This window comes from Crotalus tigris, unplaced genomic scaffold, assembly GCF_016545835.1.
Source record: "Crotalus tigris isolate CLP2741 ecotype Arizona unplaced genomic scaffold, ASM1654583v1 scf7180000017666.379230911805:20528666, whole genome shotgun sequence".
NCBI classification, from domain to species: Eukaryota; Metazoa; Chordata; class Lepidosauria; order Squamata; family Viperidae; genus Crotalus; species Crotalus tigris.
In genome coordinates, this window is record NW_024096552.1 from 2,606,380 (window position 1) to 2,627,436 (window position 21,057).

General features: G+C 44.7%; 1 protein-coding gene and 1 long non-coding RNA gene across 5 annotated transcripts in view; one reads left to right on the forward strand and one right to left on the reverse strand.

Annotated features, from left to right (window-relative positions):
* Positions 1 to 494, reverse strand: part of KANK2 (KN motif and ankyrin repeat domains 2) — an 88,641-nt gene extending 88,147 nt beyond the window's left edge. For all 3 annotated transcript variants that reach the window (XM_039336465.1, XM_039336468.1, XM_039336464.1), the window contains exon 1: positions 410 to 494. The gene's annotated coding sequence lies outside the window, so the exon portion shown is untranslated. The remainder of the gene's footprint in view (positions 1 to 409) is intronic.
* Positions 1 to 21,057, forward strand: part of LOC120305088 — a 139,816-nt gene that overhangs the window by 59,098 nt on the left and 59,661 nt on the right. The gene's annotated exons all lie outside the window — the stretch shown is intronic.

The window sequence follows — 21,057 nt, forward strand, 5'->3', positions numbered from 1 at the left end:
TTGGAGAAGGGTTTAGGCAAGCGGACTGGCTTTCTCTGTAGTTTGAAGGGACTCACTAGCTCGGTTTCCCAAAAGCCACTCAAGGCCACCGAGGCCGATCTGAGGCGAGAGCAGGGACGGCGAGTCAAAGCAAAGGCGGCCGGACTCGAAGGAGCCGGGGAGCGAGCCAGGGGAACCAGCGGGAGGAGGAGTCGTGCCGTTTTGCGACCCTCAGTCCGCGGAGTCATTTCTGAGACTCGAGCGGGAGGGGAAGAAAGGAGGCAAAGGCAGCGGAGGCGCGGAATTTGGGAGAAGCCTCGGAAGAAGCGGCGTTAAACTTGGAGAAGGGAGGGAGCTTGCGGGCAAGAAGCAAAGCAGCGGAGCATCTTCGCGTCGAGCAGTTAGGTGATCGGTCAAGAGGGCGGCGTACCTTAACTGCCTCTCCGCCTGCGGTGCGCCGCTCCTGGCTCCAGCGGAGCTCCTCGCCAACGAAGCGGAGTTACCCAGCAGGGACCCCGCGAATGACTGAGACTCCGCCCCCGCCCGATGAGGCCGCGCCCCCTCCGTGGCATGGGCCAAGCGACGGGGTGGGGGAAAGTAGCGGTTCTGTCTGACTCCGCCCTCAGCGGGCTACGAGCGGCCGGGACAGTTTCCATTCCTAACCCGCACCAGAAGAAGAACACGTTGTCTTCTGACTTTTGCAGTTTTACGCGGTGAAATCCTGGAGGGTTAAATTTTATCGATCGGTTGCATTCCTTGTCAGTGGAATTGTTGTATATCAGAAAGGGGCTTGGAAAACCGTTCTTCGCTTTGAAACGAGGAAAATATTCCAGTCTAGTGGCTTTTCAGTCCTTCTGGTAGGTAGCAGAGAAATGCCTATTTCAGATGGTTGTTCCCTCCCCCCCCCATAGAATCAGAATCGGAAGGGCCGTTTGTGTTTTTGGGTCCACCATGCTATTCAAGCAGCACTTAAGATTAAAGCATCCCAGGTTGTCCAGCCTCCCCTAGAATAGATTCACAGAAGTCTTCCTTCAGTAGCCTTCTATGGGAAGTCAGCCCCATAGGGAAGGAAATATTAAAGAGGCAGAAAAGCATGCCCAGTTTTCCTTGATAGCCCCAGGTCTCCCTCCCCCAAGCAGAAGCCAGCTCTGTACAAATGCAGATGTAAACCATCAGAAAGGCCCCAGCTAGGAGATCAAGAAGACAAAGACACCTAAAATCTGCATGCCTCACCCAAACTCTAAGAGTCATTAGCCCCAGCCCCAGGGAAGCAGCATGTGACCTTTGGGACATAATAGGATTAACCTATCACCTTCAGAATTCCAGAAAAGCACACTCAGGCTCAGGTCAAAGTTCATGCCACAGGAACAGAAACAACTCCACAAACAAAAGGCTCCAGAGGGTATAAAAACCCACTCCCTACATGTGTTCACCCTCTTTCCTGCCAGAGCCATCTTTCTGTCTGGCTCTCCTCTTCAATAAACTGCTATCTTCTTTCTAAAGCAGTCACCATGTTGTTTATCCCCGGCTTGGACTGAACCATGATGAAGACTTTCTTTCCAACACTTCTGAGCAATATCCTTTCAGGTATTAAACCCTGCTTACAAATCCTCTGTGTCATTCCAGAGATGAAGTATGAGCTCCACGTGACCAGGTTTTTCTGCATTAGTTATCCCATTCAGTTTTGTGTCATCTGCAGACAAGCATTTCCTTCATCTTTTCACCCAAATCACTGATTACAATCATGAAAAGTAGAAGGCTCAGAACTGAATCTTATGGTACAACCATGGATTAGGACCTTCCGAGAAACATTTTTGGGGGCGAGTTATGCATCCATTTAATTGTTGTGGGGTACTCTATCAAATGTTTTGGTGATACCTCTATAGCAATCCAATCTACCTTGACCTGATAATTATTGTATTTTGTTTTTATATGCAAATTGATGGATCCCTGTCTACTCTAGACTCTTATTACGGTAGATAAGGATATGAAGCTGACTGGTCTCTCCTTTTTTAAAAAAAAAACTTTTAAACCTAGGGACAAAGTTTGTTTTCCAGTTTGTTCATCTAGCACTCCAGAGATAATACTAAAAGTTCAGCCACACCATTGGCTAATTTCTTTAGTATCTTGTGATACTGTTCATCTGGCTGTGGAGATTGAAATCATTCTGAGTAAGGAGTACTCCCAAATTATCAATCACTAGCTTCAGTTCTGTCCTTTACCTGGCTCTTAACAAATTCCTGGTGCATCATGTATTAGTTCCCTTACTGGAACTATTGGCAATTGTGGGTTTTTTGTGTCTGTTTAAAGGAATTCCCATTCATTTTGAACATCTTTTCCTGCCATGGGATACTCCTATTAATTCTTCTGAGTTTATCCAAAGCGTACACTTTTTAAAAAATTATCCTGGCTATGTGTTAGACTACACTTGAATTCAATTTCCCTTAAACTCAGTAACACCAGCATTTGGTGTTCACTTATATCTCGTGTTCCTGCTACCTCCACTATTCCAAGTAAGCTTTGTCTACTGCTTAGTATCGTTGAGAGTAGCAGATATTATTCTGCCTGTCCCAACTCTCTGAAAGAGAAAGTTGTCAGCGAGTCAAGAATTTTTGGGAAGGACCCTGCTTGGCAGAGTTTTTCTCCCAACAGATATTGGGGTAATACAAGTTTTCCATCACTGCTACTTCAGTCCTCTTTGAAAGACCTGTAGCTTGCTTTCAGAAAACAACATCTTCTCCTTGTTTGGATGGGGGATAGTCATCATAACAGAGTTGGAAGGGACCTTGGAGATCTTCTAGTCCAATCCCCTGCTCAGGCAGAAAGCACTAAACCATTTCAGACAAATAGTTGTCCAATCTGTTCTTTAAAATCTTCCAGTGTTGGAGCACTCACAACTTCCGGAGGCAAGTTGTTCCACGGATTAATTGTTCTAACTGTCAAGAACAACAATATTGCTTTTATTTATTCCTCTCCCCCCTTTCTATTATTTCTGTTCTTTTTGAACAGATAGAATCTTTATGCTGATGTATTTCTGTCATATAATTTATTTTGCTAGGTTTTTGTTATGTTATACCATATTTGCCTTTTGGGCATTAGAATCTAGAGACTAGCAAGTCTCAAATATTTTGGTCTTAGGACCTCTTCGTATTCTTAGAAGTGACTGAAGATCCCAAAGAGCTGTTATTTATATGGGTTATATCTCTGTTGTGTGTGTATACTGTGTTATAAATTAAAACTGAGAAATTTTAAAGTATTTACTTATTTGATTTTGCAGACAGTTCTGAAAGGATCTTGGGAAACCTAGCAGTCTCCAGACCCTATTTTGAAAACCATTGGTCTGGACTATAAAGATCATGTAATTTTTGGACCAAGGGTCCATTATAGCTCTTTTGTTTGTTTGTTTATGCTATAATGCACAAGCAGTGCTTTTTTCTGAGGCGCATATTTGAGGGATTTTTGTAAGTAGATAAGTCTTCGAAGTTGCTCTGTCATATCCTTGATTCTTAACCAAGGCTCACTTGTTAGATGGATCTGTTTGGTATCTATTTGCTCTGATTCTCCATAGCAGTGAACTAGCAATTACTCTGACGTTTCTTTTTTGTTGTTTTGGAGACACAGTTACATCCCCTCTGCCCTTTGGGGATCCCTGTCCTGTTCCATGTTCCACAGAGGGTTTTTTTTTCTTTTCCTAGATCACTCAGAGCCTGGTTGTTCTCTGAGGCGTGGAAGCTATTCCCGAGTCTTCTACGCCTCATCAATCTGGTTGTTATTCTTGTCCAATGGGCTTTCTCTTTTGTTTGACTGCCCTTCTTATAGAGAGTTGCTTCCATTGTCAGTTTCTATCATAATGCCTCCTTTCTTTCCACTGGTAAATCTTTGTTATCTCTCATCAGTTGAACAGTGGCCATTTGCTGGTCCAGTGTTTTGACTTTTGCTTTAAGGGCTGCTATAAACATGGGAGATCAAGGGTGGGTAGTAAATAATGATAGTTCTATGATGAAATCATCATGCAACTGCCATACCATGGTCTTGTGTGAGATGTCAGACTGCAGGTATATAATGATGACATTTGCACAATGATATCACAGTAGCTTAGAGACTGCTGGCTTTAACTTGCCCTTCCCTTTCAATATGCAACAGGTAGTATTTGCTTAGGAACACACCCATGCTAGTTCACAGCAGGAGAGGCCTCTTTTCTAAGATATACTAATAGACAGGCTTATATTTCTCATCTTTCATTTGCAGGCTTAGCCAAATACAGAGCACCACCATTGCCATATTCCACTGACACACTGTTCACTTGCTCAGTGAGCCTCTCCTGGTTACATTATAAGATAACCTTTCCCCACTCAGTCTTTGCCTACTGAGCAGGGCAAGTTATTTTATTGTTGGTCCTGAACACTCAGACACATTCCTTGCAACCAGCAGCTCTTCAGAATTAAGCACACAATCCCTCAAAAATGAACAGCTTCTCTGCTGCCTCTCCCCTCTTCCTCCTTCTGAGTTCTCCTGGCAAACTTGAGTTAGTGCTTGCTATCTGCAGCTATGACATCTTTTAAATTAGCTGGGACACTGTTGTTCTCATCCAAATAAGTTTTAGTGACCCCTTCCCAATTTGATGTGCAATGAAGGGGCAATCAAGGAAAAAACAATATTTATTGAAAATGTTACAAAGATGGGAACAAGTAGAACCAAGCCAAGCCTAGTCTACAAGCCCCATATTTTGTAAATTATAGGCAGTGAAATGTAAATAATTTATGTTGTGTGAATGTTTTTGTGTGTGAGAAATCTGGACTGGACCATTATTCTGTACCTGCCATTACTAATCTTGCTCAGATTCAACATTTCAGTGTATACACTTTGGCCATGAAATGATTTTAGCCTAGAGTGTTCTGTACATTCAGCTATTTTGACTTGTAAACCATGTCTTGTACGATTAAGCATGTTCTGAAAAGCCAACCAATTGTGGCTTATTCAACAAATCAGGTTACATATGGATATATGAACTGGTTGCTAAAGTAGGAATGGGGTGTGTGGAATTTTAATGCCTTTTAACTAGGATGTGCAATCAAGTTTTTTTTTCAGATGGTTGACTTTCAACCCTAGCCACCATTCTCAAGTGCTGCAATTCAACTATATTGAAAGGACATGTCATCTATCCTTGTTTTTTCACTTTTTCTATCCAGATTATGTTGCCATTATTCTTACCCAGCAGCAGAGCTTTATTACAGGATTTAAGAAATGGTGTAGTCCAATACATCTGTAGATGATCAAAGCTACTTTAGATTGTTTAATTTCAACGATCCTATATACTTCTTAAAATCTATGCTCTTAACAGTGTGCATTCATCCTGCTGGTACAATTATATTAAACATTAAGGAAGGTGGTAGACAGTTAAGATCAAAACAATTGAGGAGTTATGTGGAATTTAAATCAAAGTTAAAGAAGAGCATTAAGGAAGATAACGAGAACACATATCGTCATTCCTTCTATTTTAAGGCAGCAGTGGGTAGCATCGAGGTTTGTGTGAATCAATTTTGATTTTGCACAGTACCCACAGAAATCTACTATCAGATGCAAAACAGGAAGACAAGCATCAAATTGGATGTCACCCAAGCACGAGGTATCTCCAAGCATATGCTCTGTCTTGAGTTTTACTTTCAATAGAATTGGAGTTTGCACAAAAGAAGCTTGTTTCTGAAAATGAACTTTTCACAGAAAATAAGCTCTCTTGCTTAATAGAGTAAATAAAGAGTTTTTGTATTGACTTTTGTTCAGATTTAAGGAGTCGGAAATCCTTGTTGATCTATTGCCAATTGTCCAGAGATCTGTCTATCAGTCCTGATTTATCATCTGCCATTCATATAGTCAATGAAGAGGGATATATTTTCTTATTGGAGCAGGAAGAAGTTTGTCTGCAGGGTGAAGAATGTTACTTCCCACCCACCTACTTCTTGTTCTAACACTGATAATACTGACTCCAAATGCATGTTTTCATCACCCCACCCTGCTGCTTCACAAGCTTTGAGTTCCTCAAAAATTTCCCCACCCTCAGTTTTGAGCCTGTTTAGCAAAGTAAGCCTTTAACACATTTTCTTCTTTTAATGACATATTTAATTATAAATTTAAAAATTGCTCTATAAGGTGGGCTTGAGTGTGGAGTGTCTTCATGACAGAACCAGACAATCCAGCTTCCCTTGGAATCCCAAAGGAAGAAGAGTAGATGCTTGCATTTATAGTTGTCATGTGAACATCTAGGACTAAAATTGAACCCAGGAGAGTTTAAAGCATAGAGGACATCCTCTGATCCATGTCCCTCCTGGTTGCTAAAGATGACATATGATGGTTAATGTGTCTTGGCCAGTGCCATCTTCCGTCTTCTCCAAAAACTAGTCTCAGTGGACTTGAATAGCTTTTATCCAGTCTCCAACCTTCTCTTTCTTGGGAAAGTGGTTGAGAAGATAGTCAACCTGCAGCTCCACAGGGCCCTGAAAGAAGTGGATTATCTGGATCCCTTTCAGTTGGGATTCAGACATGGTTGCAGTACTAAGGTAGCATTGATTCTATGTGTTGATGACCTTTTGCAAGGCTTGGGAAGGGGGAGGCTTATCCATCTTGGCCCTCTTTGATGTCTCAGCATTCTATATTACTAATATGTGGGATCTTTCCAGATTAATTCAAAGGATTGGAACTGGGATGTATAGTGTTCCAGTAGTTCTCTTTTGTCCAGGACTTGGTAGATGATGAGAGATCAAGACCCTACCAGGTAGGGTTCCTCAATGGTCTACCCTCTCCTCATTCTAATATCTACATGAAACTGCCAGGGGAGATCATAAGACCAGGTTATTTGTGAGACTGTTTCCCATTGTTTCTTCTCAACACACCAGCTATAACAGAGGGGGCATGCTCCTGGTCCCTCTGTCAGACCAGGTCATCTTGTGAGACCCAAGAGCCAGGCCTTCTTTGGGACCACTTCTGTCTTGTGGAATAGCATTCCACCAAATATCTGGATGGCTCTAATCATATTGGGCTCTGAGGACTTGACTCTTTCTCCTGGCATTTGGACCAGAAGGTTAGGCAAGCTCCATTGTAAATGTGATTTGTGATTAGAAGGTATCATTTTCCTTGAGTGTCATGGGTGATTGTTTTTAGTTGCTGGGCTTTAATTTTTGTATACCACCCAGAGCCACTGTTGTGAAATGAGCAGTCATATCAATTATAATGTAAATATAAATATCAATAAAATATAAATCTGATGACATGGGGCACATTGTCTGACAATACACCATTACATCTCTACCCCAGGCCAACCAAGTAATACCATCTAAGTTCTTTACTAGAATCTGGAAGCTGTGTGGGTCTGGATGGTGAAAAACAAGCTGTGATCCAACTCTGGTGAAGGGAGCAGCTGTGAGCGCTATCTGTGTGAATGGGGTTGCACTCCCCCAGATGAAGTTGGTGCACAACTTCGGGGTACTCTTGGTCTCATAACTGAAGGTATAGGTGGCAATCACAGCTTGGAGGGCCTTTTCACAGGTTTACCTTGTACACCAATTGCATCCATTTTTGGATCAGGAAGCCTTAGTCAGCTCCTGGCTGAAGTAATGCACTTTACCTGGGTTGCCCTTGAAGAGCTTTTGAAAGCTACAGTTTGTCCAGAAAGCAGCAGCTCAGCAGTTTTGCACATTCCACGATATGTATATGTAACTCCTCTCTTCTACAAGTGCAGTAAGCCCAAGTGGATTAGTGCACTTTAGGATTTTTTTTAATGATTTTGTTACCAGCACTAATGTGAATAAAACCTTCAAACTGGCTCTAGTACAGAGGTTCCCAACCTTTGCGGCTTGGCAGTCTGGCTGAGGGGGGGGAGAGGGAGAGGGAAACCAGGCTGCGTGAGCTGTGGGCTGGCATGTGCAAGAGAGAAGAGAAGCCCTTGGGGTGCAGTTTCGTGCTCCTTCAGGCTTCTCCATGCCAAAAGCTTTTGCAAAGGGACAGAAGGCCCGAAGCAGCACAATATCGCTCCATTGATGCATGAAGCCTTTGGGGGCGCAGTCTCATGCTCCTTCAGACTCATTGAGGCAGTGTGACGCTCCAAAAGCGGATTGGGTGCCCTGTGCAGGCAGCCTCGGTGAGTCAGCGAAGTTAGCAATGCGCGTTTGTCCCCCTCAGCCTCTGCTCTCACTGCTCCGCTTTTGGAGCATCGGGAGCAGGCAGCTTGGTGGCCTGGGTGGGGTGGGGAAGAGAGGAACCAGGCTGTGCAAGTGGCAGGCCGGCACATGTGTGTGCATGCAAGAGAAACCTTTGGGGCTTTGCTCGTGCAAGTGAAGCTGTGGGTGTGCACTGGCCCATCTCTCTGGTTCCGAATAGGCTACAGCCCGGTAGTGGGCTGTGACCTGGGTGTTGGGGACCCCTGCTTTAGTGCAATTCATTAGAAAAGATCCTCAGCTATTGCTTTAGGTCTGTGGTATTATTTCTTTACTTTCTCATAGTGATTTAAATTCAAGAGTTTCAGCTGACTCATGTAGCCCCTTTAAAAGCCAAATTGATGAATAAGGAAGAGGAGATTCACTGTTGGAGGAGGAAGTCTTCATCTTTCCTTCCTTTACAATGATGTCCTCAAATCACTTCTCTGTTTAATATTTTTCAGTTCTTATAAATGGAAAATTCTTTTGTTTTTAATCCTACTGCCATGTGTTTGGATTAGCTCTCCCTTTTCCCTGAGGTCTCCCCTGAAGATCTTTTGTATCCATGTGGCACAGAATTAAAAAGGTTAGAAAGGATTTTAGTTCAACCCTTGCCCTGTGCAGGAATCCTCATCCCATCCACGATAAATAGTAGTCCAATTTTTTTCTTGAATACTTCCATCAACAGAGCACTCACAACTCCAGGAGGCAGGTAGTTCCATTGCTTAATGGATCTGAGTCAGGAAATTCCTTCTTAGATCAAATTTGGATCTTTCACTTTGAAGCTTTCACACACTGATTTTTATTATAAAGGCATAACAACGTTTCAATCAGAGCTGAAATTGGTCTGGTCACTGAGGAAGGAATGGGATGCATTGAGTGGTGAATGCCAGCTCCACCCTCTGCTAGCAACACTTTCAGGAGAAACAAAGCCCTGGAATTAAACATTTCTAGCCCTGCTCTGCTCAGGATTCTTCTCAGCTACCTTTTCAAGGATCCAAAGGAGTCTAATCAGCAAGACAGTTCAAATTGCCTGCTGATCTATCCTCCTGCCTGTGGGTTTTTTATAGAGGGGCGGCTACTTCTTCTTTTGACTATTTCATGTTTTGCTTTGCTGTCATAACTGCCAGCTCTCCTCTGCCCTTCCCTTCTGGACTCAAATCTTTCCAAATTCCCTTTCACATTCAAAACAAACGTCTCATTTTGGGCCTTGATCACTTGCCCTACCCATTTAGCTTTTATTTTTTGCAATAGTGCTCTGTGCTATTTTTCCCTGCTCCTAGGATTTCATTGTTTTTGCAGAGGTGATTTGTATTCACTCTGCAGACAATCCCCAAAGCCTGGCTTCCTCAGAAGGTTTTTTTTTTTTTTTTGGTTACCTTCATCCTTTCCATGACTGTTTTTCAACTACCCAAATGCCTTAGCACTCCTTACCCCCTAGTCTTGCTGAATACAAATATTAATTTGTGAAAAGAAATAAGTACCTCCCCTTTTGCTGTTCATGATCAACTTTTGTTTTTTCACTGGACATCTGCATGTTACAGAATCACGTGCAAGGTGGCAGAAGACTTAAGGACTCAAATTTAGAGGTCTCCAGCCCTTTTGGAATGGGGTGGGGGATGTTTGGAATCTGGTGTACATGTTATGGGCTCTCTCACAAAATGAATGAGATGGAAGCCATGAGCAATCATGAAATACCCATTTCCCAGAAAACAGTCTGTTGGGTTCCTCCTAACAATGCCTCCATGCAGGAACAGGAATCTCCTGTTCCTTCCCTTTCTACTTTCTCTTGAGCATCCTTCTTAATTAAAACAATCTAAAATTTATGTAAAATCACATAAGGCAGAGAGTCTGGTGTGTAGAAAGTCTAGTGTATATTGTGCCAATAAGAACGATCCCTGTTTGGTACTAAGGGAAAAAAAAAATCCTGATGGTGACAACAATTAACCAATGGAACTGCTTGCTTTCTGGAATTGTAGGAATTCCATTGCTGGAGGGTTTCAAGAAAAGATTGAATCTCCATTTGTCCAGGATGGTTTAAGGACTCTTGCCTTGAGCAGGGAGTTGGACTAGAAGACCTCCAAGGTCCCTTCCAGCGCTATGATTTTATGTTCTAATAACAGTCTTAATGAAAAGTCATAAGTTCTATGCTAATATTGACATGCCCAAGATGCCACATTCAGTCCTTGGCATGTTCAGGCAGAGCTGACAAATACTTTGACATGAAATCTGGATTTCAATATTTTCTTATAAATCTATGTCATTAAAATATTCTGTTTTTTCTGTGCAGTCTCTGGTCTTAATTTTCAAACATTTTTTTTAATGAATGAAACAGTATAATTCCTGAAGTTGAGAATTAGTTTAGTACTTTCTGTTCTGTTTTTAAGCAAGTCTGGAAGATTTGACACGTCTAGATTGATGAAAGGGAGATAAGTATGTTCTCTATATTTATCTTTCAACACCTTTTCCCTACTACCTTTTAAGTTTTTAATTTGCAAAATGCAATTTTATCAGTCTGTTGGGCTTCATTAGGTTTACATTAACTAAAATACCTTTTACTAAAATAATTTTTAAAAGCTTATAACAGTTACTTAAGGAGATTTATTTTAATGACTTATAAGAGTGTTTATTTGCTGTCTTTTAAAGATTACTCAATTACTATTCAGCCTTTTTTCAAAATATGCTATCAAAATTTACAACATGCTCAAATGAATTGACTCATCTGGCAACATCAGGTCTGCTGATGTAAACATAAGGACAGAAAGAAATCTATATTCCTCCTAAATGTGAAAAGTTGTATTTATATCACACTAGTTGGGGTAGAAGTCAGAAAGCACTGCATAATCAAGGGGTTGAAACATGCTGCTTAGACCAAGTGTTTCATTGCAGACCACAGAGCAGCAATTCCAGAAGGTCAATTCCAAACACTTCTGCCTTCAAATTGTTGCTAGCCAGAAGAATACACACTGTGCTGTTTGGTGAAGGGCACTTGCTCTACTGATATTGCCAAGTCTGCACTTGCTAATATTCCAATGTCGTCCAATGCATGGCTTTCTGATAGAAAACTTGCTGCCATGCCATGTAGATATAGCTAGGCCATGTTTTACTTAACATGTGTACTACTTTCAAAAGAGAACCAACTTTGTATTCCTGCTTTTCTTATGCTAATAATTTGTTCCGAAAATAGCAAATAATTCCTTTTCCCACCTTGGGCCTTGGTATAGTTAATACAAGTGAATGCCTGAGAGAAGAGGGCCTCTTCATACACGAGGCTACATTTTAGCAGATCTATTTATCTTTTCTAAATAAATAGCTGGTGTTTTTGATGGTGTTTTTACAGTGGCTTAAGTCAGGCAATAAACTGAAATAATCCTTCTGTTCAAAGCTGCCACAATAGAACCTTTCTTCCTGTTCTATTTCTACTAGGATAAATTAGATGAACATAGGTTACTATTTTCTGCTGTTGCTATAAAGATCTCAAAGTCATAGGAATCCCATTACGGGGATAAAATTCCAAGCAAATTTCTGTCACTCAGGCTGCCTTCCCCACAACTGAGTGCATTCCTCCAGTATTGCAGTCAATTTGAGGAGATATTCCTCTCCTCACAATCTGTTGTGGTATTTAAAGCACTATTGTAGCAATACAGTTTGAGCTTTGAGTAGCTGCAGCTCTCATTTCTAACAAGGAATTTCATTTCAAATGGTTTGCAAGTCTCTTTCTCCCTCATCCATTTTCAACAAAGAGGCACTCCCAATGTTGTATTCTATGCCCAACTGCTCTCCATCCCAAAGTACCTGGTCACTTTGAAATTTATTGAATTGCAAAATTCAACATGTGCAAATAGGGTTATATCAGAACATCCAGAAGAGCCCTGGTGGTGCAGTCCTTAGAATGCAATATTGCAGGCAAACTCTGCCTACAGCCCTGAGTTCAATCCTGATGGAGACTGAGGTTGACTCAGCCTTCCATCCTCAAAATGAGGATCAGCAAAATAAGGACCCAGCTTGTTGGGGGCACTATGCTGACATTGTAAACTATCCAGAGTATATAAAGGAGGGCTTTTCAACCAGTGGTATGCATACATTTGTGGTACATTGGCACATGGCAGGTGGTATGCAGCCCTGCCCAGCCCAGCCAAGGGTAGCAGGAGAGGGAACAAGCCAAAGTGGTGCAGTGCAGGACTTGCCGTGAGAGTTGTTATGTCCTGGGCTGTGATTGACACAGTAGGTGCAGAAAGCTGCAGAGAGTCCCGGGCAGACCACGAGGCTGCCCGGGCCAGACAGGCTGTCTCCAGCCTATTGCACATGCAAGGCAGGAAAAATATGTTGCATTTATTGGCTGACGCTGCTCCATGCAGAAGGGTATAAAAGGGACCCGCGCCATTTTGTGTTGTTCTGTTGAAGATTGAATAAAGAAGCAACTGTTGTTACTCCTGCCTCATCTCAATGCTTTACCAATGCTCAGAACAGAACATTGGCAACGAAGATGGGATCGTGCTGCAAGAAAACAACGAAAGAAAATAGGCTAATTCACCACGGAAGGCCCGAAGTGCTTGGAAGTGCGGCATTCCAAATTCGTGTGACTCTGCCTACCAGTACGAAGACGCTGGAGGAGAGCTTGGCAAGATTTGTCCTGGAACCCCTTCACAAGCCGGAGCAGCATGAGGCGTTGATGAGGCTGCCAAGAAGTAACAATGTGTAAAATAGGGCGTTTGTCCGAATTTGATACAGCTCACCCTGAACGTTGGAGCTCATACGTGGCCAGAGTAGAAAACTACTTTTGAGTAAACCAAGTTCAGGAAGATGTGCTCAAAGCCACAACATTACTGTGTGTCTGTGGGCAAGAGACGTTTGATATTGCCGAAAATCTGGTTGCCCCAGCACCTCTGGAATCCATCGCTTATACTGAGCTGAAGAAAATGTTAAGGGAACATTTTGAACCGAAGTTATCGGTGATTGCCTGGCGTCACACATTTGAACAGTGGGACCAACATTCAGGAGAGTCTGCTGCAGACTTTATTGCTGCTTTGTGACAAGCTGCAAGGCCCTGTGAGTTCAAAGACCTTGAGGAACGGCTTCAAGATTAGCTAGTTTGTGGTTTGAGGGGCTGTGAGCTGCAACAAAATTTTTTTGCAAAGGAAGACGTTTCCTTTCAAGATGCACTAAGGGAAATTATGGCCGATGAAGCAGCGGGAGGAGCAGTCAAGGCCTTGCAGCTTTCTAAGCACCCTACGAGTTCGGGTGCCATCCATCAAGAGGTTGCTCAAGAGGTAGCTGAGCTGGATTCCGAAAATGAGGTCAACCGTCTACAGCAGCCAGCGGAGAGAAGGCCCCAAAAGTGAGCTGAAAAGGGGGCTGATAAGGCAGTTCAATTCCCTCGGTGTTTCGGATGTGGAGGATGCCACAAGTGCTCCAATTGCTGATTCTGCTCTGCTATTTGCTGGGCATGTGGACGGCAAGGCTACATAGCCGCCATCTGTTTGGGTCGCAAAAAAGACCATCCATTGGAAGAATTGCCTCAGAAAGGTATCAGGGTCCCCAGCCAGAATAGGGTGGGTTTTTGCGTGTCCCTTAGGAGTGTTTTAAGAACCGGGGCCCACCGACCATTAAGAAAAAGCTGCGCATTGATGTCAAATTGCAGGGGGTTCCCTTAACGATGGAGTTGGACACGGGTTCAGCTCTGTCAATCATATTGTCACATGTTCCGACTAGTGAAGCACTTCAAAGAACTTTCAGGCATGTTTCCTAAAGTCTTTATTTGCAGAGCTACAGTTTTGCCGGTCACCATGATGGACTGGTTGATGCCAGAATCTGAACTTCCTTTCACTGGCATCAAGCTTTCCTTGCTAAACCCCTCCCTTCTCATGCAGTCACAGGTCACATTATCCAATTAGTGAGAAGGTCAAAAGTTTGCTTCCTCTTTCTTTCCCGGGCTTTTTCCCCCGCCCAGTCTAAGCTAAGTATTAACCCAATAAATGCCAGACAGTTTTGCATATTGTCAAAGCAAGAATATACAGTATTTGCAGCATTGACATCCAGCCCCCCTTACAAGAAGGACAGATCCTGTAAAGTAAACAAAAGCATATGTTAAGGGTTATCTTTCGGTTTGTTGGGGTGTTTCACATGAAACCTTTTGATCAATCTGTCAGCGTTCACTTCACTAGATTTCACCCAGGTGACTTCAGACAATGGGTATCCCTTCCATTGTACTAAGTACTGTAATTTCCCCTACTTTCAGGTAGGTCCACTATAAGGTCCATAGCTATTTCTTCCCAGGGTTGAGAAGGGTCTGCCACGGGTTGCAGTAACCCAGGAGTTTTTCCTGGGATTCTTTTCATTGTGTCACATACAGTACAATTTTTTACATAGTTTTCCACATCCTTTTTCAGCCCCGGCCACCAAAATTGCCGGCGGGTGAGGTGTAGGGTTTTCAAATATCCAAAGTGTCCAGCCTGCTTTACATTGTGGCTGTGTTTGAGAGCGTTAGGACGGAGCGCTTCTGGCAAATATAACTTCCCCCCTTTGTAAGCCAAGCCATCCCTGCATGTTAGGGACGCTTGATTATCTTTGAACCATTGGTCAGTGAGGAGCTCTCGTTTTATTTTCTTCACTCCAGGGTCATCCGGATTGGGGACCCTGCGAGGTGTAAGTTGAGTGACAGTTTGTGGATTGGGAATAATTGCCTCGTTAACCTGCTCTCGTTCACTTTTGTACTGGGGTAACCGGGATAGCGCATCAGCTAGAAAGTTCTTTCCTCCTGGTATGTACTTTAGAGTGAAGTTGAAGCGGTTAAAGTACTGTGCCCACCGTACTTGCTTTGGTGACAATTTGCGAGGAGTTTTCAGTGCCTCTAGGTTCTTGTGATGCGTCCATACCTCAAATGGCACCTTGCTCCCTTCTAGATAGTGTCGCCAGTTCAATAGCACCCACCTAATTGCGAAGGCCTCTTTCTCCCAGATTGCCCATCTTCGCTCGCTCTCAGTGAATTTCTTAGAGGTGTAGGCACAGGGTTGCAGGATCCCATTTTTGTTCTTTTGAAGTAACACTGCTCCAACCGCCACATCGCTGGCATCGGCTTGAATCACAAAGGGTTCCCCTGGGCAGGGGTGCTTTAGAACCGGTTCAGCGGCAAATAGTCTCTTTAAATTCTCAAAAGCTGTTTGACAGCTCATTGTCCATGCTAGTGGTTGGCCCGGTCGTGGCTTCCCTCCTCCTTTGCCTGTTTTGAGTAGTTCTGTAAGAGGAAGGGCAATCTCGGCAAAAGAAGGGATGAATTGATGGTAAAAGTTGGCAAAACCCAGAAAGCTCTGGAGCTGTTTGCGAGTCCTTGGGGGCTGCCATTCAATTATAGTTTTCACCTTGGCCGGATCCATTTCAATACCCTCATTGGAAATTCAGTAGCCAAGATAGTCTAATTGGGTTTGGTGAAATTCACATTTTGACAATTTGACATAAAGCTTGGCGTTCAATAGTTTCTTTAACACTTCTCTCACTAGCTTTATGTGATCAGTCATATTTGTGCTGTATATCAAGATATCATCAAGATACACCAAAACCCCTTTGTACAAGTGATCATGTAGAACCTCATTGATCAACTGCATAAATACAGCTGGGGCCCCCTGTAGTCCAAATGACATGACTTTGAACTGATAGCTCCCCATTGGACAGTTGAAGGCAGTTTTCCACTCATCTCCCTCTTTTATTCTCACCCGGTAGTATGCCTCTCTTAGGTCTAACTTAGTGAAGACACTCCCCTTAGCCAGGTGGGTCAATAAATCCTTTAGGAGGGGGAGGGGGTATTTATTTTCCACACTTACAGCATTGAGTCCCTTGTAGTCTACGCAGAGACGAAGAGACCCATCTTTTTTCTCTTTGAACAACACAGGGGCTCCCACGGAAGATTTGGCCCGTTCAATAAACCCCCTCGCTAGGTTCTTGTTCACATATCGCTGCATCTCCTCCATTTCGAGGGGGGACATAGCATACATCCTCGGATGTGGGAGTTTGGCTCCGGGCACCAGTTCGATGGAGCAGTCATTGGGTCTGTGAGGGGGTAGGGCATCACATTCTTTTTCACTGAACACCTCCGCCAGGTCCAAGTATTCTTTGGGGACGACTGGTTCACCTGGAGTCAGTGAGGCGGCCATGTGCGCTCGCTCATTGGGTGGCCTAAGATGCCCAGTAACATCTGTTGAATCAATGGGGGGATCAGATCCTATAGGTAGTCTCACAATTCTCATTCCTTTCTCCCACCAGATAAACGGCTTCCATTTGTCCAACCAGGCTAGTCCTAGGATCACTGCCTCGGTCATTTTTGGAGCCACCAGGAAACGAATAAACTCCCAGTGTGCACCTATTTCTAGGCGTAAGGGCTCAGTTAATTGTGTAATAAGAGTCCCTCCCATCAGGGAGCCATCGGCTTGCTCAAATCTCATCGGTTTGGAAAGCTGTTTTGCCCTTATGCCCATTTCCATGGCAAACGCCAGACTAATAATTTAGCGGGTACATCCCGAATCAATTAGTATGTTTAAGTCTATTTGTGCCCCAAACTTAGGGATTATAAGTTTGGCGGCCAGTGAAAAAGGCAGGATTTGTCGACTCACCATTGGGTCATTTTCTCCTTCATTGTCGCTATCAAAGAAGGGAAGAGCAGGGGCAGGTCCACCTGGAGTCTTGGCATTCTCCTGTGTGTGAGGTGTAACCTGGGCAACTGGTTCTTGCGTGAGTCGATTGGATTTTTCTCTTGTTAGCCGCTGAGCAGGTTTGTTTTGCATCGCCGGTCCTGGCTTGCTCTGCAGTCGAGGGTAGGGGACTGGACAGATGGCCGCTCGGTGTCCTCCTTGTCCACACCGGAAACACTCAAAGGAAGGGCGTGCAGGTGGCCTGGGTCTCTCAGCCCTTGCAATAGTTGAAGGCTTTTGTGGGGGTGATTGCTGTCCAGGTAGCTCTGGTTGCTGTTCGGGTTCCTGTGGGGGAGGCTTTTTATAGCGAGAGAGCTTAACATCTAACTTCACGGCTGTCTGGTACCACTCCTGCAGCCGATCAGGTATTTCTCGATAGATGCAGGCCTGACAGAGGTGATCGTCTAATCCCTCAATGAAGAAATGGATGAGGGACTGCTCAGGCCACCCCTCTATTCGACTGCTAGCTTGCGGAATTCTCGCACGTACTCCAGGGCAGGCCTCCCGGCTTGTTTTATTTTGTGAATTTGTCCTGCTGCTTTGAGGCCAATGGATGGGTCCTCAAATCGTTCTCTCAGTTCTAAGAGAAAGAGATGGGGATCTTCCAATTCGGGGGCTTGCTCGCTATATAGATTGTTCAGCCATTCAGATGCTTCTCCCTCCAGGTTGGCCGCAATGACATCAACCATGGCCCCTGGTTCCGGATAGAGATAGGCCCAGCGATTTAAATGAGAACGCACTTGGTTGAGGAAAAAAATCAGCTTCTCTGGGTCCCCATCGAATGTTGCTTTGAAAGGTGGTGTGAATGCAGGCTGCTGCTGACCCCACTGGGGTTGCTATTGGCCCCATCCGGCCTGCTGACCCAACGGCTGCGGGGCTCTCAGTAGTCGGCGTGGCGCCCTCTGCTGCAGTTGGTTCCACCCTGCCTGCTGATCCAATGGTTGCTGGGCCCTTTGCTGCTGGACAGTGGGGGCTGGGGGTGCCCCCTGCTGCTGATGATCATTCATCTGCTGGGGAAACCCATCTACCCATTGCTGCAGATGCCTCAGACTGGAACTCACCCTCTCTTCAGGGTTGGGGTCTCTGGCCGGCAAAGGCAGGGTCTGACAGGCTTCCTGCTGGGCTCCCCACTGCTCTTGTGGCCACCCCAGTTGCTGTAGGCCCCAACCTGGCTGCAGATTTATGCCCAGGGGTTGCACGTTTGGGGGCTGTGGCCAACCTCCTTGCTGTGGCTGTTCTCCCCCCAGCTGCTGATTTCCTGGCTTCTGTACCACCCCAAGACATTGCAAGGCCTCTATTAGCTGTGGTAAGTTCAGAGGACATGGATCAGCCACTTGCTGGGAAACCCAATTTCCCCTTTGCTGCAGAAGATTCAGACTGGGACTCTCTCTCTCAGGGCTGGAGCCCATGGCAGAAACATTTGCAATAGGGGGGCTGTAGGCTTCAGTTTGTAGGAACTGATTTCTGGTTTTCATTTCTAAGTTTTGAAATCTTTCCAACGACTCACCCATAACTGTGTTATCTGTCCATTCTGCTTTTGAAGTCTTCGCTCTCAGCTGGGAAATCTGCCAAATTTCTCTCTCCCCCGGCTTGCTGGCTGTCGCTTTCCCCCCCCCGGGGAAACTGTTGCAGCTACGGGGCTGGTTTCAGGCAATCTTTCTCTCTCCATAATGAGATCTCCCCCGAAACTTTGCCAGCTCCTCTCAGGCATAGAGACAGCTGTTGGAGATCGGGACGCAGATCGTTTGAAAAGAGTGTTAGATTCTGGCATGATGTCACATGTTCCGACTAATGAAGCACTTCAAAGAACTTTCAGGCATGTTTCCTAAAGTCTTTATTTGCAGAGCTACAGTTTTGCCGGTCACCATGATGGACTGGTTGATGCCAGAATCTGAACTTCCTTTCACTGGCATCAAGCTTTCCTTGCTAAACCCCTCCCTTCTCATGCAGTCACAGGTCACATTATCCAATTAGTGAGAAGGTCAAAAGTTTGCTTCCTCTTTCTTTCCCAGGCTTTTTCCCCCGCCCAGTCTAAGCTAAGTATTAACCCAATAAATGCCAGACAGTTTTGCATATTGTCAAAGCAAGAATATACAGTATTTGCAGCATTGACACATATCCCAGGATACCCTCAAGCAAATCTGCTGTAGAAGCGGCAAGCGAGTTAAACTCAGGCAGTCGAATCTGATTTTAACAGATTTTCAGAATTCCCGAGCCAGGGTGAAAGGGGAGGCCATGTTCAGAGTGCAGTGTAGGCAATTCAAATGGTTCCTGGACATTGTTGTAGTTGAGGGCAACCGCACAAGTCTAATTGGACTGATTGGTTCGAGGCACTTGGGATTCAAGTTACTGGGCTACACAGCTTGCAAACAGTAGGTCTTCTGGAAGTTTGCAAGGAGTTTGCTGATGTGTTTAGCCCAGAACTAGGGTTGTACAAGGGGCCTCCAATTGCATTGCACTTGGACCCAGCCATTGCCCCGATTAGAATTAAGCCTCATCGGGTGCCCTTTGCACTTAGCAAAAGATTAATGCTGAGCTGGATAAACTGCTCCAGCAAGGTGTTTTGGAACCTGTTGACAGCAGTCCATGGGAAACACCCATAGTCACGCCACTTAAGGCCAATGGGAAAGTCTGCATTTGTGCTGACTATAAATGCACATTAAACAAAGCATTACAGCAGCACTCTTATCCAGTGCCTGTGATGAGCCACATTTTGGGCTCGCTTAAAGAAGGCCGAGTTTTCGCCAAATTTGATTTGGCTCAGGCCCTATCAACAGCTACCGGTTGATGAGGCAACGGCAGAGACCCAGACGATCGTAATGCACCAGGGAGCTTTGAAGTCAGAAGACTGAAGTTCGGGATTAATGTAGCCCCTGGCATTTTCCAAAGCGTTATGGAATGAACGCTCTGTAACATTCCAGGAGTTTGCCCATACTTCAATGATGTCCTCATTGCAGGGGAATCACTCGAAAACCTGGCTGAAAGGCTTTGCTCAGTTTTGCTGTGTTTCCGCGAAGCGGAGCTGAAGCTTAAACAAGACAAAAGCAAAATTGGAGTCACTTCCACTGGATTCCTGGGGTTTCGTATAGATGCAGAAGGCATCCATCCTGCTGAATCTAAGCTCAAAGTGATTCAGCAGGCCCCAAGCCACAAGTCGAAGAGCGAGCTTCAAGCTTTCCTTGGGCTTCTAAATTTCTATCATTCTTTCCTCCCTTACAAGGCTGCAGTGGCAGAGCCGTTACACCAGCTCTTGGACAAACAGGCTCTATGGAAGTGGACACAAGTCCATGAAAGGAGTTTTGCAGAGGTCAAGGCATTGTTGTCTTCAAATGCTGCTCTCGCTCATTTCAATGAGCAGTTGCCAGTGTGTATAACCTGCGATGCATCCCCTTATGGGATCGGAGCTGTCTTAAGTCACCTCAAGGCTGATGGGACACAAGTTCCTGTAGCCTACTATTCAAGGACTCTGTCAACTGCTGAGCGTAATTACGCACAGATAGACAGAGAAGCCTTGGCCATAGTGGCTGGCATAAAAAAGTTCCATGACTTTTTGTATGGTCACCACTTCATGGTCTTTACAGACCATAAGCCACTGCTGGGGTTGTTTGCAACAAACAAGCAAACCCCACACATAATTTCTCCTAGAATGTTGAGGTGGTCAATTTTCCTTTCTGCATATGACTACTCACTGATTCACAAACCAGGCAAAGAAATGGGCCACGCAGATGGCCTTAGCAGGTTGCCTCTACAGCTTGTAGAATCAGATCCTACTCCAGCTAACCACATATTAGCTATCCAGGATTTGCCTGAGTCTTCCCTCAATGCAATGGATGTGGCTGCAGAAACAGTCAATGATAACACGCTAACACGTGTGTTGACATGGGTGCTGTCAGGATGGCCTGACACGTATCCTGGCACTAATTTCCAGAGTTTCTGGAAATGGAAGCATGAGTTATCCACCTTTAAGGGTTGTGTCCTGTGGGGTAGCAGGGTAGAAATCCCAACCTCATTGAGGACTAGAGTCTTGCACTCTCTGCATGAGGGACATCTGGGAATAGTCTGGATGAAGGCGCTTGCGCGCAGCTATCTCTGGTGGCTGGGGCTCGATAAGAAGATGGAGACCCAGGTTCAGGGTTGCCACGTCTGCAAACAGTCCAGGCCTGAAATGCCACAGGCTCCTGTACACAGGTGGGAGGACACACATGCTCCTT